We start from the raw sequence: 5,798 nt of genomic DNA, 5'->3' as shown, positions 1-5,798 counted from the left end.
CTTGCTGTCTCTAAAGCACTGTAGAGACAGCAATCTCTTACCTTGACTTTTACTCAAATACCGTGCGAAAGTTCACTGGAACCTCTTCCAGCTGTATTTATTCTCTTAGAATGATTCTCTAAGTAGGATTACTTAAGCCACGACTCTTAGCCCGGCCCTATTCGATTGAAATACCGGCGATGGGGTGATCCACAGATTCCCAGTCCTCTCACACAAGGGGCCAATTCAGCGCTCGAGATGAAGTGAAAGTCCTTCAACGCGCTGGCGCCTTCACCTCCTGTGAATAGGCAGATTCTTACCCAGTCGTCGGGTCCCGGACCACCCCCCATGTTTACAGTCGTAGAAATTAAATCGCCTCGACTCAAATGCTAGCAAGAGCAAAGAGAAAACTTTACTGTAACTTCTGCAGGGGGCTCAATACACTCGCCAATATGCTGTATGTGAGAGGCTGCACAATTTTCACATATTCTTTTTGTACTAAATTTTGTTTATCTTTGTCGAGGACAAGAACTGGGAACATTCGGCAGTTGATATGAAGTTTATGTTTTCCCTGACTATTGCTCAATCTGACAGTTTTGCAAGACTTGTAAGGGCAAGCTGTCTGCCTGCAGAATCGAGCAAAATTAGGCTGTCCACTAAAATGTTTAGCGAAGTGTTAGATTTAGCAAAGTAATCTCTTTCGGATTACACAGCAAATGTTAATTTTGTTAATTATCTATTACACGTGCTTCCTGTGTTGGAAGGTAACAGCGCTCCCACTCTTATAAGCTGGGCTTGTCCCACCATCAGATAATGTTATGTTCAGTTTAGGTGATTGTGTACTGGTGCTTGTGCACTTCCCTATGCAGCCAGAAATGTAGTAATGTCCTCAGGAGCTCGTTTCAAATCCTGTTCATGGGTTCAGTTTTGCGTGATGGTGTGGCCAAGCAAGATAAGGCGCTGTTTGCAAGCTTCACTGTGAAAGTTGCTGTGGGCTTGAATCCCATCACTGCCATTTGTGCGAATTGCGTGTTATGCTGAATCTTCGTGTGAGAGAGCTATGCTTAAATTGAACATGACAAAAATGTAACCTGTTTCTTTCAAATTGATCTATGATGAGGGACAACGCAGAGCCTTCAGAAAGTCAGCGGCCACACTGTGATTCTGTGGTAGTTGTTATATTCACCTCACGTGGGAAAGGTCCCTAGATAGAAACAAGTGTGTGCTGTTCCTTTATTACGTAGGCAAGGTCTAAGACCGAAAGAATGTTGCTCAGTCTTTAGCACTGCTTCCTCTCAGCGTTAGAGACCCGCGTTCAATTCCCGCCTCAGGGAACACTCTGTGCGGGGTTTGCACATTTTCACCGTTTCTGTTAAGGTTTCCATTGATATTCCAGTTTTGACGCACAGTCACAAAATTTGAAGAATAAGTGTATTTGCTATGCTAAATTACAAAGGACGTCCGGGGATGTGCAGGCTAGATGCACTAATCATGGAAAATGCAGTGTTACGGGGATTGTTTGTGCGAGGGCAATGTTTCAGGTTGGGATGTGGTGGTCTCCTGAGGCTCAATGTGGGGTCCATGGGTCAAATGACCAGCTTCCACACTGTAGAGATTCAATGATTAGAATCTTCACGGCGGAAATAAGTTAAGGGAACAATCTCTTGGTTAATTCAAATATCCTTTCCTCAGTGAGGAGATTAAATCTGTACACGGTTCTCCAGGTGTGATCGCACGAAGATCCTGTACAGCAGCAGCAACATTTAACTGCCTGGTGTAAGTTTCACACCCAGGTTAGAGCGGTCTCAGTTGTCTGGGGGAATACACGGCATTGTTGAAATATTTTGTTTTTCTCTACTTCACGAGCATAACGTTTGAATTTTTGAAAATGCCAGGATGACACTTGTAAAGAACGTCTAGGATGCAGCAAGATAATGTCAATGTTCAAATATGCCTTGGCCAAACATTTCGCCTGAATCGGCTATTAATTTTCCTTGATCCCACGTCGCTCAGATTCGACAGAATCTGCTAAAGTGGAGCTTAGAAACAGCAAAGATAATCACATATTAATGGGAGGTATTTATCGATGCCAATGCTCTGACAAAAATGCAGGGTATGTTACAAAATAGGAAAATTGAAACGTAAGATTTGGGTACTGCAGTAATTATGGAGAAATTAAAATCGCTTCTAAACAATGTGAATCAAAGTTAATGTTAATGCTAGGAAAATGCGTTTCATGAGTGTGTATGAGCTGCTTTCCTTGAACAATATGTTGAACAGTGAACTCGAGATCAGGCTATTTCGAGGTTGCTGTGTGATGAGAAGAACTATTTGAAAACCATGCAGAAAAGGAGTGTTTGGAAATAACCATCTTAATATATTGAATTTTACGTGACGTTTGAATACAAACTAATTTTTTTATTAAATTACTTGTATCTGACGGGAGTCATGAATGCATGAGGAGCAAGGTGGCAATTTTAAAAGGTGCATCAGAAAGATACTGTGGAAGGCAGGCACTTTCTGTTGATTAGATTCCCTACAGTGTGGAAACAGGCTCTTAGGCCCAACAAGTCCACACCAACCCACCCAGCCCCATTCCTCTATACCTAACACTGTGGACAATTTAGAATGACCAATTCACCTCACCTGCACACAGTTAGACTGTGGGAGGAAACCCACACAGACAAGGGGTGAATGTGCAAACTCCACACAGACAGTTGCCAGAGGCGGAAATTGTATCCGGGGCCCTGGTGCTGTGAGGCAGGAGAGATAATCACTGAGCTACAGTGCCGCCCTTCATTTATCGAAACACTATAAGTTGCACAGTATACATATATCCTCCAAGGCGCATATAGAAAAAGGGTAAGGTGACTCAACCATGATTAACAGACGAAGTTAAAATTTGTATGATATCAAGGAAAGTCAATCAGAAAAAAATTGAAAACAGTATGGATTCATTGGAACGAAGGAGAACTAAGAAATTGATAAGGGCATTGAAAGACAGCAAGAATGCAAACTAAAAAATAAACACAAGGACTAATGCAAAGCTTCAGACAATATTTGAATGGAAATTTTAAAGACACGTGAACTGGTAAGCAGTGTGGAACAAACGTGGATCGGATAAAAGTGAAATTGCAGGGAAACGAACTCGTTATATTGTGTCTGTCTTCGTGGAGAAATACATGCCATCTCCCGAAATACAAAGTGACCATGAGACTTGTGTAACTAATGACTCAAATCATTCATATTAGTAACGAGGCGTGTTTGAAAACATAGGCAGGTTATTGATTGATAAGTATGACAGAACGAATGTACTTCATAATGAAATTTCAGAGAGTGAGGCAATGCACAGATTGATTGCATTGGGCAACACAGTACGTCTCCTGTGCAATTTGGAAGATTATAAATGCATTCCACGATCCAAAAAGGGAAGAAGACGATAAGTGGGGAAGTATTGTCCAAGTAACTTGTCATGCACAGGGGGAAATCTGTTTAAATCTGTGATAACAAATGTGTTATTGGTCATTTAGAATTTAATAGCAAACTTCAAGAGAATTCATATATGACAGGGAAGTTATAATTTTCAGACTTTTTTAAGATAAAACTTGTAGGTATAAACAATGGAGAACCAACAGATATGACATAATTGTATATTCAGGAGGATATTATTAAAGAACTTCCATAGCACGCTATTAGAAAGAAACTGAAGAAATGGGTATTGGAGAAACATGTGGAAACATGAAGATATATTTTTCGGTTTATCTTTATTTAATGGGAATCAGAATGTAGATGACGAACAGTCATCCAGACCGGAAGCATTAGTTTGCTCTCTCTCCATTGGTGCTGTCTGAACAGCTGTGGTCTTCAGCATTTCTTGTTTTCAGTACTGATTCCAGCATCTACTGTAATTTACTTTTATTCAAGGTAAATGTGTCTTCCCTCGCTTACGCCGAGTGTTGCTGAGACTGTGCCTTTAATACTGTGTAAAATGTCGGTGTCCTGATCTAGGGAAGAATATACTGGCAACATATACTGAAAGGACATTCTCCAGATTAATTCCACAGATGGCAAGATTGTCTGGTGAGGGAACTCGGCCTGTCGGCCTTTCAACGATTGAAAAGCAATCTTAATGAAAACGAGAAAGTCCACACAGAAAGGGCTGAATAAAACAGGGACTTGGAGAATTCGTTGCAGGCAGGATTGGGGAGAGTCCTAAGAATTTTCACAAGGACATTAAGCAGAATACTATTACAAGCGAACAGTTAGAACCCATTGTAAACCATCTGTATGCGAAGGAGGATGCATGGACAGAATTTCAGAAGATGGAGTGGGAAGCTATTGAGCAAATTGATATAAGATGTGATCTTCGATTGATGGTTTTAGTTGGTCTAAAAATTGGATAAAAATGATCCGGATGCGTGTTATCCCAGGCTGCTGTAGGAGATAAGGAAGAAAGGACCTGACCAATTTTTTTTAATATATAAAATCTGGTGATAGGAGAGAGAAGCGAGAGGATAGATGCGTTTACACTGTACTGTAAGGGTGGTGCAGAAAGACCAGGGCACTGTAGATCAGTGAGTATCAGTTTACTTTCAGGGAAGCTATTGGAGAATAAGAAGAAAGATGAAATGGATCTCCATTTGAGAGGCAATGTTTCATCAAGGACAGTCACCATGGCTTTGTCGGAGGGAAGTCATGCCTAATGAATTTTATTGGAATTTTTCAAGTTCTTTTAATGGTTTTCTCACCAAATCCATTGACATAGCCCCGCATGGGAAACTGATAAATTTATTAAAATCTTATGGTATCAACATTAACTAAGCAAGTTATATTTAAAACTATCTCAGTGGAAGGAGAAGAACGTTGGTGGCAGAAGGCTGTTTGGGTGACTGGAGACGTGTAACACAAGGATCAGTGCTGTGTCACTTCCTATTTGGGGTACTCTGCAATAATGGAGATGTAGATGTTGAGGGTGGTGAGAGAATGTGGTTAACAAGTGTTTGTTTGACACTGAGGAGGAAGGTCTTATGTAACAGGAACATGTAGATAGAATGGCCAGATCAATGACAGATGCAATGTAACACTGATAAACATGAGGTGACGCACTTCAGAAGTAAAAACGCAGATAAGGGATTACTCAATGAAGGGCAGCAAACCAGGAAGTCCAGAGGGGGCTTCTGCACTGATCCCTGAGTGTGAGAACACTTTTTTTCGGGGTGGACGTATCGTTGTGCGTGACTGGAATTGGGCAATTGGGTCCCAGGTATTTCCAATTTACCTCAAACATAGGGTTGTCGGACCTAAATGCAATATTTCCAAGCCTGCTGACAGCACTAAACAGTGTCTGACTGTGAGTGGGTAAGGAGGATATCAAAATGCATCAAGGTGACTGCGACAATTGGAGTGAATGGTCAAGTACTTGGCAGATGAATACCAATATATGTAAATGTGATGTTGTGTACTTTGGTGGGAACAACAGAACAGTAGCCTTCCATTTGAAAAGTGATAGGTTAGAAATATTGTTTTTAAGTGACTTACGCCGATTTTCTTGTTTTCAACTGCACAGACCTTCGAGTTTCATGCACAGCTGTGAGGTCTTGCACCAGAGATCAGGACTGTGAATGGCATTGACACAGTGACGAGTGTATATATACCCACTAAGTGGTTAGCTGTAAGATTGGAAATAATCTGGATCTTCTTGTACACTCGTCACTGAAAGCAACATTTAAGTAGATAAATGGTGTATTGACCATCGTTTCATTGGAATGCGAATACAGGAGTCTTACTGCAGCTGCAATTTGGTGAGAACCCATGTCTAC

This window comes from Chiloscyllium punctatum, chromosome 18 (genome assembly GCF_047496795.1).
Source record: "Chiloscyllium punctatum isolate Juve2018m chromosome 18, sChiPun1.3, whole genome shotgun sequence".
In the NCBI taxonomy this organism is placed as follows: domain Eukaryota; kingdom Metazoa; phylum Chordata; class Chondrichthyes; order Orectolobiformes; family Hemiscylliidae; genus Chiloscyllium; species Chiloscyllium punctatum.
The sequence above is the reverse complement of the archived record's forward strand: the minus strand, read 5'-3'. Positions refer to the sequence as shown.